Raw genomic sequence first — 12,908 nt, forward strand, 5'->3', positions numbered from 1 at the left:
CCACAGTGAGTTATCTCACCCTACCAAAATCACCCAAACACTGTGGCGATCCCTACCATTTCACTGTATATAGGTGCGTGTGAGTTAGGGGACTTTTCCCATATCTCCTTACTGAAATAAAAAACCCTCAATTAGCTAGTCATTGGGCTAGTTGAGCCAAAAAAATAAAAAATATAAGTATTATGGCCCATGCGTATGTAAATATTTCTTTGTATATAGGGCCTAAATAAAATATTTTTTCATAATTATTTTGGTATTTATTTAAATATTTCTACCTAGGTGTGTGTTATTTATGCTCTGTACATTGCCTCACCATTACCACAATTTTTCTTACCATTTTTCATACTCTTTATTCTATATAGAAATATTTTCATGTAAGCTTCTCTTATATTTGGTGTAACTCCACCCCAACAAAAATCCAAAAAAACTAGTTTTATTTATGTGTATATTTTTTCACTATTGTGATTTTTCCCTTCCTACATCTATTTTGCTTTTTCTAAAAAATCAGAACACCAAAAATATTTATCTTTTTATGGTAGCCTCATAATGAGAGAGATTTCTTTTGACCCCTTTATATTTTTTCCACTTATATTATTCATATTTGACATGTACATATTTTTTAGACCCCTCAATATTTGATTTTCTTAGTTGTAATATTCACTTATATCATAATCTCAACAATATCTTCAATTATAGACCTACCAAATAAGGTCAAGGGTAGGTGGCATGCATACATGCACTATGGAGGGCTCACTCTTGGAGGTATTCAAAAGAATCATCCAAAGAAGGACCCCACAAGGACCTTGTGCAGTGGAAAAAAACGATCGGTTTTGCTGAATTTTTAAAGTTCACTTGCTCTCCGAATTTAAAAAGGTGATACAAACAAAAGCTGTAGCTCGTGGGCTGAACTTTTGTCTCAAATTTTTTCATATTTTTTTGAGCTACGAGCTGTGAGCTATGATTTTATTAGTGGACCCCAGTTTTCCCATGCTATGCAGCCACACTCTCTCTTCCACTTTATCATTTTCCTCTTTCACACACACTTCTCCACTCATCATCTCCACCTCTCTCACCACTCCTCTTTGCACCCTACTCACCTTCTCCTCAACTTTGAAGAATAAGAGAAACCATGGTGAACTCATACCTCCCACACACAATTCCATTCCAAAATTGACCACCTAGTCTCATTTTTCCTCCTCCAATTTACCCATATCTATCAAAAAAACCACAAAATTCAGCCTCTTCTCTTAAAAGACAGCATCATGGTGGTTGATTACTCAGCTTCAATTACCTTGTCTTTCAAGGAAGGTCACGAGTGGAGAAAAAATGTACCGTCAAAGCTAGTGGACCGTCAACAAGCGTCAAAATTGGCCCTACTCAAGACACTTGGAGCATCAACCTTGTAAGAAATCCACCTTTTCTTACCTCTTAAGAGTTTTTCTTCCTTATTTGTATCCTACATAGATACTCCCATTGTAAATATCCAATTCCATTTGTAAATTAATACTAACTCTACTAACACTAACCCACTATGAAAAGTCCTATCACCTCCATTTCTCTCCTCTCTCTTTCCCCACCAACTTCTTGATAATTCCAAGCAAAAAAAAATAGATAAATTGCTGAAAATCTAACCCAACCATGGTTAGAGGAGTAACCCTAGCCTTCAAAATTGCTATAAAAGGAGGGTGTAGCTAGCACAAAAGGGGGGAGCCATAAGCAAGAGCACTATGCTATAGCTTGAGAAGCCAAGCTCAACCTCTCTAGAAGGAGCTCTTGAGTGGAAGCTCATTGTCTTATGCATGTGCATGTGTTGTAATAGGGGATTAGCAAGGGAACTCTATGCCATTGTAAGAGAGAGAGTGATCATTCAATTGAGAGTAGGAAATCTATCATTTCTCCTACTAGTGTAAGCCCAACATTTGCTGAATCAAAGAGGGTGGATTTGGACTAAGCTTGGATACTTTGTCTCCCTTCCAACGTGAAGTAATGGACAACAATGATGCGTAAGTGTCTTGGTGTTTTTTGTTAAGTTCTTGATAGCTTGTCTCTGGTGTTGTCATCAATCTAGCCATAAATCCCACATACTGTAAGAGGGCGACAGGGTGGAGAGGACTCCCCTGGCTTTAAGACAGTGATTGGGGTGGCTTTTCTTGTGATGTGTTGTGGTGAAATTTACGCAAGCTATGTTGAAAAAATACTAATCTCACTCTGATTTGTCATGACAGATTTGTAAGAAGGTATTAATGCAACAAGCACCCCCTCCCCCTTTCTCTCTCTTCCTTAAATATATAGTTGTGTTTGCTTGATCATTGCCGATACGTTTCAAAGCAGCCCGAGCACTATCTCTCTCTCCCTCTCTCTCTCTCTCTCTCTCTCTCTCTCTCTCTCTCTCTCTCTCCCTCGTGTTTTAGTGTGTGAGAGTGTTCCATTGGTGTTAGGGTTAGTGTAAATTCCTTGCTTGTTTGTGGGTTGCTCTAACGATTCTCCTCTTTTGCGTCCTAGTTCGCTCTTAAACTAGGTGGTGCCCCTTGTGTAGTTGGGATTTGGCTGTGGGTTTGTTGTTTTGGTTTGTGTTGTGTTGTGCCCCAGCCCCATTGAGCAGCACGGGAGCCTTGAAGGGTGTCTAGAGGTTGCTCTTCTTGTTGCCCGCCCCGGACCGCCTCACTAGGTACATATCTCTAAATATTCAAAAAGATATCGTTTTCTTCACATTCCTTTGTGGCTCACCTCGAAATTTGTTTTCATTTACTTCACTTGGCAGTGTCAGGAGTTTTTTGGAGCATGAGATTGCGCATATGTACATATACATGCATGGTGCATCAAATAAAGAATTGCCCATTTTTTAGAGCCAGGTGGTTACGTGGGGTCCACATGTGTACAGGTAGGACAAGGTGTACATAGTGCATCGATTTTCACTATTACCAGTACCACTGTGTTTTTTTCTACAATAAGGAGGAGTTGGTAGTGCGTAAAACTTCTCGAGGAAGCTATCCGCGGGCCGACGACATGAGGTAAGCAGGTACGTCAGATGGCATCGAGTGGCGTCACGAGGTCGAACGGGGTTAATACTTGCACGCGGAGAAGTATGGACACGACGTGGGTGTTTTCTTGTGATACTTATGCAGAAAGTTCATCATGAGGACCACTTTTTGGGGCCACTTCACGTGGTTGCGGGATGCATTATTTGGAAAAACTGAGTGCCAGGTGTGCGGATGATGCAAAAAGGTGACAACTATGCACTGCGAGGTCAGTTTTTGGCCTGTTCGGGGTCCGTTTGAGGTCATCTAAAAGGCCACGGGTGCCCAACTAATAAATCTAAGTGTGGGAACTGAAAAAACAGAGAGAAGACGAGAAAAAACATGGAGAAGAGAGGAGGAACAGCCGCAAGTGTGTTTTTGCTGTTTTTGGAGCATTTTTTTGGCCCTAAACTGCTCATCCGAGGTCGGATTTGAGCACTGTGACATTGTAGGGTGGGGGTTTTGGGCATTCCGGACGCAATGGCGCTGTCCATTTTTCCAAATTCCTCACATATTTTCTACTATTTTTCTGTGTAATCTTCTCTGGTGAGTGAAGCCTCCGCTTAACTTTGTGGTTGTATCTGGTGTATTTCCTCAATACTGTGTAAACTATTTGCCCCATTGGTGTTGGGCTGAGCTTCATTGAGTCTAAACAACAGCAATTTGCCTCCTTTGAACTGAATTGAGAGTGTGTGTGTGTGTGAGTGTTGAGTGGGCAAGTGGAAAATCTCTCTCTTCTCACTCCGTCTGTGTGTTTCCTGTCTCGGCCAGGCTGGTTGTGTAAGCCGAGTGGTACCCCATGATGTGTGTGTATATCATTCCAAGAGTGTGTGTCGGGTCATTATAGAGACGTTGTGTGTGTTTCCATCCTGCTCACAGCGGCAAATAGTTGTTTCCACTTTTGAATCTCTCTTTTTTCTCTCACCTTTCACGAGCTTTTTCCCTTCTTCTCTGATGCACCTTGTTCTGCTGCTACATTATTTTCATTATACTTTCTGCTCTTTCATTACTTACAATGACTAATACATCTTCCATTAGTGATAACCGCAAGTTTCACTTGAACATTAAGCTAAGCCAGGAATATGCTACTACGCGGAGTGTCTATCAAAGACCAGTTACAACTGCAAATGAAGCACAACAACTTCGCAACGAGGTAAAGAAACACATTGATATATGGACAGATGGGAGCTTGTATCCACCGGATCCTAGCACTGGAAGGTATCCATCTTTTCACACACCTCATGCTTTGATGAGATTTGTTGGTGATGGGGTTGATGGCTTACTAGGATATAGTTCTAGGTTATCTCATTTACACATTGATCATACACATTACATTCAATATCTCAAAACTGTTTTGTCTTCAAATGCAGCAAGAATTTTAGAACTTGAAAACCAAATAGCATCTCTAAAACAAGAAAATCACCAACTTCGGACTTTAAAAGAAACTCCAATAGGATTAAGAGCACGAGTAAAACGAATGAGAGATGTAGTAAACTTAACAGAAGGTTCTGGGCAAAGAAAAAAAAATAAAGATTACTAGAGAACATGTGACTAGTCTTTTAGGATTTGATATGTCCAATGGTCAAGAAAGGGTGAGATTTTTGAATTAGGTAATGAACAAAAGTGATATTCTTAAACTTTTGAAACTTCCTGAAAATCAAACTCAGAAAAAATTGGTATTTCAAAGTTTACTGAAAGATATGGGTTTAGTGGTCCAACCTTCTCAAATGCAAGAAGTTTGTGACACAATGGGGGTGAGTAGAAGGGGTTACAGGGCCATCTCTAAAACCTGGTTTCAGGTTTTAAAGTATTACAAGATTAAAGCTTTTGGGTTGCCTAGGCCTCATAATGTTGGGAAAGTTAGGACTCTATTAAACGAAGAAATACCCGAACATTTTGGAGAGTACTATCATATAGAAGGAACGATGCCGTATGAAAAACAGAAAAAAAAATCTTCTTTTGAGTATAATGTTTTTAATAACATTTGGATGAGTATAAAAAATGTTCAATCTGCTATGGTGAGATACTATAATATGCAAGAAGTAGATTGTGAAGGAAAACTTATATTTGTTCTGAAATTGGATGAAGCTCAAATTCAAAAATGTCAAAAAATGGAAAGAGGATCCATATCCCTTATGAATAGAGCATTGGACTATAGCCAGGGTAAGCTTGATTCCCCATACCACAAAACTCAATCAGAAATGGAACTTTGGTGGATCGGAGCAGCTCAAATACCATTAGAAAATCACGATACGTTGAAATGGCTGTTTTTGCAGACCGATATCCCTTCTGTTATACACGACCAAAATGCAGGTGAAAAACTCTGTGTAGATGGCATGGGTGACTTTTTTGTAGAATGGCACTTGAGTGCCGACCTAAAAGCATTAAAGTGCATGTTTGGTGTATGTGGAGGTGCCAATACCAAGTATCCATGTCTATATTGCATGGCAAGCACTGGAACAAAAGGATGGCTTGCAGAACACGAGGTTGGAAAAGCACCATCGAGGAATAGTGTTAACGTCATCGACTACCCATCATCTTCTATGATTTGGGATCCAATTCTAACAATAGATTTAAAAATGTACATATATGCACAATGCATGCAGAGATTAGAATCTTGGATAAATTGCTTCGACTCCATCTTGACTATGCATATTCTATTAAGCCAACTAAACTTGCAGACGAGTGCATAGAAAAATGCGAGGCTTTGCTCTCTAAAATGGGTTTTCATGGTGGTCAAGTGCATCTAAAAAAAGATCCCACTCTTTCAAAAGGAACCGGTGATGTTTTGCAAGATGTTTCAATGGGTGGAGCAAAAGCCAGAAGATTTTTGAGTAACCATGACAACAAACAAGTTGATGCTATGCGGAACTGCTGGAAGGATCTTTGTGTTATAACAACCAATGTCAAAAGTAGACCAGATGTAGCCAACAAACGCATGGAAGTGTGGAAGAAGCTCGACAATTTTTTGAAAGTTTTGAGACAACAAGTTAGCTCTGCTACTTATGCAGATGACTTTAAAAAGACAATGAAGCTTTTAATAACTGCTATTACAGATGCTTGGGGAGCAAAAGATATCACATATTACTTGGTAAGTATTCAAATACTTTCTAAAGTCTGGATAGTATTTAACTTTGCATCCTATTGAGTTGAACTAACTTTTTTTTTTATTTTTAGCATATTCTGTACCTGCATGGACCATATTTTGCAAAACAAGGACCCCTTGCAACATGGAATACTCAGGGAATGGAAAAATCTCACTACCAAGCGAGGACTTCTTTTTTCAAATGTACGAGAAAGGGAGGTGGACAAAGAAGGAGCAATGCACTAAAGGAATTATTCAATTGGTTCTATAGGAGGCAATTACAATGGATGAGATCAAACAACCATGCTGCTCAACCACAGATCTGAGATTAATGCTTCACTTTGAAACCTTGTACTGAATCTTTCTAAAGAGATCCAAATTAAAAAAAAGATATTTTGGTGCAAAAAATTGTCAAATTTACATCAGTTTTTGATTTTTTTTATATCTCCAGGCATGTCACCCCTATATCTCAAAAACTTTCTTCTTTTATAGCCGCCAAGAAGGTTGACATTTGTCTCCTCAGCTGCTGTTGCATAGCTAGAGTAGCAAAGAAAGTATCCTGCTCTTGAGGCATTGAATCCTGCAGCATATCCAAAATTCGAAGTGCTGCTGCTCTCTCAAGTAGCATAATCTTGTTTGCATTGATTTGAAGGGGAGTGTACCCTAAAAACCGTGACAATATCTTCAGTGCAAACATTGGCAACTCAGGATCTTCAGAATACTGCATGCGGAAAGCACAGAAGGTGGCACTATCCAATGTAGGCATGTAGTGCATGAGAGAGGAGGCATCCCTTCTTGAAGAGCCCTCTATTGCTTTCCCTCTCGAGCCTTTAGCTCTCCCAAGAAAATTGTCTTTGTCAAGGAGTTCAATCTGTAAAACAAGACAATGAGTAATTAAAACTAACTTGAAAAAAAAGAAAGATTTCAGTAGGGAGATCACCTTTTGCAATTCATCTTCGGCAATGACTTTTTCTTGAAGGAGATTGCATGATCCGGTCATCTCTCTTATGTCAACTTCCTTTCCAATTTTTTTCAGCTTAAAGTCTCTGCCAAAAGATTGGATGCCAAGCTCAACAAGCCTCTTCTCAAAATCCTCATCTTTGAGGGAAGGTTTTTCCTCTTCCACTCTTCTCATGCATAGAGCAAGTGCATCAGAAGCAGGCAAAAAATCTTTATTGGATGTATGAAGATCAAGTGCCAAAAACTCCTCTTTTGACTCTTCTTCTGTGTCAATAAAATCTTTGGCCACCTCAGAAGCTTCAGAAATGGTTGCAATACAGTAGTCCTCCCTCATATTAAGCAAACATTGGATATGATGGAGAGGAATATACTCTTTCCCATTGATAAATAAGTAGGGAAGGTTCGGAATAGTAAGGGAAGCTTTAGATACCTCTACCTCATCTGCTGGCTCATCAATGATAGTACTAGCTCTAAATTGAGCAACATCAAAATTTGCACTTTCCTGCTCCTCAGCTGCAACATCCCCCTCTTCTAGAATTTCACTTTTCTCAAGGTGCAAAACTGTGGAAACATTTTTATTTGTTGCCTCATCTGTATCTTTCACTTCATCATCTTTGCCTTGCATGTCAACTTTAAGGAACAAAAAGAAAAGAAAAGCAACTTCTTTTGGAACAAGGTTACAAGGTTTTAAATGTAATTGACAAGAAATGGTAGGTGGACAAACAAAGGAATTTTTCTTAGAAAATCTTCCAAACCTCCTTGTTACTTTGCTCTTCTCAATTGAGTTTGTAGTATAATTCGGTTAGATGACAATAAGCCTTCCCATCTAAAACCAAACACTTGCCTTCAACTGCTTCTTCAAACTCTTTGAATTCTTCTGCCAAGAAGTCTTTCAAATGGTCTAACAAAGCTGCAAGATCAGACACAGGGTTGAATATTTCATATGCTTTGGTATACACCTCCATGTCACCACCATCCATCACAGCCACCAATAGTTTCTCACTTGGACTCTCCTCCAAAATCTCCTCCCGGCCTTCAATCGTGGTAGAGGAAAAGTCGACAGGTGAACCTAGGTACAAGGTACGGAAATACGCCCAACGTTTGCAAATGTACTAGTGCCAATGTACCACAACAAAACGAACAACCCCATACCACGCGATACGCACTGGACCTAGGCTTTGGAACTGCCTCCCTGCGTGTCGTGCGGGACAAAGCCACACCAAACCGTACAACACCAAACGACGCGATAGGCGTTGGACCTAGCCTTTGGAATTGCTTCCCTGTGCGTCGTGCGGGACAAAGCCACATCAAATGACGTGATAGGCGCTGGACCCAACCTTTGGAACTTCTTCCCTGCGCGTTGTATGAGACAAAGCAAACAACAAGCAATAGGGGCCACCGATGTGCAATTTGCAAAGATGAGATCGTGGGAGACGAAAGGATTACACAAAAATAGATGATATCTCGCGTCGTATGCGACAAGTGAACATGCAACCTTTCTAAAATTCGAGACCAAGCTTTATATAACATCCGAAATATGACCGTTAGTGACACGTGTCAGCCATGCATACGTGCCATGTGGCCTGCGTACAACGGTCGTCGTACGGACTGTCTTATGTATATAAAGCCTTATCACGTGCTCATTTTGTGATTTCTCCCATACTCGACATTCGCGTTGTGTCGTCCTCAACTACCCGCACTTCGAGTCATCCGTCCACTTATTCAAGCCAAGTTTCTTCTCAACGACGCGACCGGAAGTGTTGGGCATGTGGGCGCACCTTCTACTTTCTACCGCTTCCCATACACTAAGCTTCCCTTACGACGCGATAGGCGCAAGTTCCAAAGTCTCGGTGAACCTCTCATCGCGTTGTGCAGGGGATATACTCGGCTTAAAGATTTGACCTTGCATAGCATGTCCTAAGGTGTTTGTGTGCCCTCTCATTGTGAAAGTCTTTTTTTGGAATACTCATGGCTTCCCATACGACGCGATAGGCGTATGTTGCAACTGTTAGGTGAGGCTCTCATCGCGTCGTGCGAGGGATCTGCTCGGCTTAAATATTTCACCTCGCGTACGGCACAATACGGTGATGTTCTAAGGCGTGGTTGCGCCCTCTATCGCGTCGCACAGGGAGTTTTGTGAGATTCTTTTTGGATGTTCCGGTGATCCCATACGACGCGATACGGAGCTATTCCACAGCTTGGGTCACCCTTCTATCGCGTCGTGTTGTCACCCTTCTCCTCACACATGGCGCGATAGAAACATCTTGAAGGTTGTGGCCTACCCGTTTGTCGCATGGTGTGTTCTTTTACCCAAATGGCCTGGACTAAGCAAACTGCAAGGAAGGTCTACCAAGCCCCAACTGATCCAGAAATAGGTGATGCTGAGAAAGATGCAGAGAAAGCACCCCCTCCACTACCTCGTCAGAGGCCCAATGCCAGAAAAAGATTGAATTATCAAGTGAAGTCTCTAAGAGAAATAAGAAAAGCACAAAAGTCTACTTGTCTACTGATTCCAAAGATCTCTTTCATGAGGGTTGTCAAGGAGATATCTGATAGACTTGTAAGCATGATGAATATCAAAACTTTTGTCTCGGTAAGGTGGCAGTCTCAAGCTGTGATGTGCCTTCAGGAAGCTGCTAAGGATTTTCTCATAGACTTTATGAATGATAGCTACATTGCAGCTGCATTTGCTTACAGGGTCACACTTATGAGCAAATATTTTGTGCTCGTGTCAAGGCTAAGGTACAAGTTTGATAAGGCTCTTGAGCTCATTCCTAGTGAGGATCTTAGAGCCTTCCAAATTTTAAACATCCCTCCTTCCAGGCAGCAGAAAGATTCTGGGGTTGTCATTGAGGATGTTACACATGAGTACGAGATAAGAAAGTCCCAGGATATTAAAGCAGGAAAGGAAGTTGAGAGGGAGCAAGACATGATATCCGAGGATGCTATCCTTCAAGAGCAAGCTGAAATTTTAAGAGCATCCAACTCTCTTCTTTATGAAAAAGTCACAGGCCAAATGGTGGTGGATGTCTCCTTGTTTGGAGATACTGAGGCATATTTGGACATATTCCCTCAAGACACAAGTATGCTTGTAAATCCCAACATTGAGCTTGGTGACACTGTGCTCTATATATCTCTCAGGTGTGTTGCTTTGCTAATTATTAGTGCATGTGCATGGCAGACATGCACAAGGGGCTCATTGTGGCTTGTGTTTCCTTTTCCAGGTGTCTTATGAGGGATCTTCCAGAGGCTCTAGCTATGCAAATTGCCATACTTGACCCTCTAGTGACACAGTGCCTTTTCAACAAGCAAGGAACCCTTTCAAGTTTTTTTGATGATTTTAACATGCTGACCTGCAATTACATATTATACCCCTATGTTGAAGGGTAATTCTTAACTCCTTACATGTTATTTTTAACATTTTGTGGTATTCTTAGCTAATTTGTTTTTTATTTTGTAGAGGACATTGGAGTCTTATTATTTTCAATCTTTTGGAGAAAGATATTATATTTATGAATTCATTGTCAAGTATCCATGGGAAAAGTAAACTGTAAGTATGAAGCATAATCTATGCTTGATGATGGCCCATTGTTTTCTACTAGTAGCTTTTTGATTCAATGTCTTCTTGCAGTGCTGCCAAACTTATTGTTGGTCACCTGAGTACCACAAACAAGGATTACAATATAGAAGCTTTCAAGTACTACGATCAAAAAGTGCCTTTACAGACAGACTCAACATCTTGTGGATGGAGAGTGCTTGCAAATGCATGGAGATATCTTGAGTTAAGGTGCCGGATGACTACACTCACTGTAAATGTGGTTCATGTATTTATTTTGATGTTTTATGTATGTATGTCATGTCCTTTAGTTCCTTTTTCTATTCTTTTCAGTTGCTTGACTATCCAGAGTCTTGGGTCACGTGGGTGAGAGAGAAGGCTGATTCTATGGTTTTGGAAAGATCAATAAATCCAAATGATCCAGATTCTCCTTTGCCACCAAAGAAAGGTAGAGCCACCAAAGGTTTGGATGCAAGGAAAATGGATCAAAAGAAGAAAAGTCCTGCAAAGATCCATACAAAGAAAAAGGATCACAAGAAGAGTCCTGCCAAGGGGAAGAGTCCCAAGAAGAAGAAGATCCCTGCCAAGGGGAAGAGTCCTACCAAAAAGAAGATCCCTGCCAAGGAGAAGAGTCCCACTAAGAAGACTGCCAAGGGAAAGAGTCCCACTAAGAGCCCTGCAAAAAAAAGAGCAGATACAAAGGGCCATCCATTCCACTCACCATTGAAATTCAAGGTTCAAAAGCGTCGTACACTTAAGAACAATAAGGGGGAGGCACCTAGCTCACCTTTCAAGCTACCATTTATGTTGTCAAAGAAAGCTGCCAAATCACTTAAGCCAGCTAGTCCTAAGGATCCCAAAGCACCAACCCCTGCCAAGTCACCCGTGCCAAGCCGTAAGGGGTCCAAAGCACCAACCCCTACCAAGTCACCACCACCACCCACTCCTGAACTTTCACCCCCTTCTGAACACAAAAGGAAAACGGTCTTTGAGGATGCAGAATCCTCTCAGGCAAAAAGAAAAGTGGAATTTCATGATTGAATAGTCCACAAAAGCTATGTACATTTTTGTTCATTTTGTCCATATGAACATATATATATATACCCTTTGGTGATTCATAATTTTGTACTTCAAATACTTAATACCAACTGTCGATTCTTAAATGTGTATCATGATGTCATGTACGTTTAAAACAACATAAGTAGAGAAAAGATAAATATATTTGCAAAGTGATTACAATATTGAACTTGTTTTTTCAAGTCCTTGCAAGTGGCTCAAATACAACTCTTTTTGGGGGAAGGCATGTGATGCAAGAGGTTGAATTCTCCATCCTTGTGCTCACCACAATTTCATCCACTTTGAATCTATACTCGGGAGATGTTTCATCAAGAAACTCAAGAGATTCTCTAACATCATTTAGTATCCAATTTGTTGTTACTATCAGGCTTCTATACTCGGTGTGTGGATGTACTGTGACCTTTAATTCAAACTCTAGACAATTTTCCTTAGAGTCGAGAGAAACTGAGCTACCTAATTTGCTTCTCCATCTCCTATAGTCGTAGCCCAGAACTAATGATTGACGACATAGTTGATATGAGATAGACATAGAATTTGGGCTTACTCTACAACTAATATTGTCACCAATATGGAAAGTTTCTTTGGTGCTTCATCCGTCTCCAAGAACATTATCAAGTGCAGTCATAGAAAGTCTTCTATTAAGCCACATCGTCTTTGTCCTCTGCAAATCCATTGTTTTGAAACATGCCACAAAGACATGTATAGGCAAGAACCATTGAACTTTAATCCTTCTTGATATCCTGCTCGGAGACATAGCTTTAAGGATGTCTTCTTTGATCTTGGATTTGAAGCTTGATATAGTACATGCATCAGCAGCTTCCCAATCAAGTGACTGATGTAGTTCTCCATATGCACCTTCTCGTGATGGAACTTTGTATTCTGAAAAATAGACAAAAAAATCCATTGTTTTGTAAAAGGAAGGTGGCTTGTCAGCATACATAGCATCTGCAATTCCTTTATGCATTGCTTTGAACGTCCCACTCAGACTCTCCACAGGCTGCCATTCCACAGCTGTTGAAGGAAATATATCTGGAATGGAATCAAAAAATGAGAAACAATGGGATAATGAAAAAAATTCACTGTATCAAATAGTGAATTTTTGTACTTACAGTAAGAATGCAGTGTGGGATGTTCTTCCCAGTCTAACACCATATCCTTGGCCATGTACACATGTTGAACCTTAGCTAGCCAGCCATTGTCGGTCACTTTGAAA

At 40.5% G+C, this 12,908-nt stretch overlaps 1 pseudogene; it reads right to left on the bottom strand.

Annotated features, from left to right (window-relative positions):
* Positions 1-11,873: 11,873 nt before the first annotated feature.
* LOC147460107 (uncharacterized) lies at positions 11,874-12,635 on the bottom strand (annotated as a pseudogene).
* Between the last annotated feature and the right edge of the window lie 273 nt (positions 12,636-12,908).

This window comes from Adiantum capillus-veneris, chromosome 4 (assembly GCF_014529385.1).
Source record: "Adiantum capillus-veneris isolate H3 chromosome 4, ASM1452938v2, whole genome shotgun sequence".
Classification (NCBI taxonomy): Eukaryota; Viridiplantae; Streptophyta; class Polypodiopsida; order Polypodiales; family Pteridaceae; genus Adiantum; species Adiantum capillus-veneris.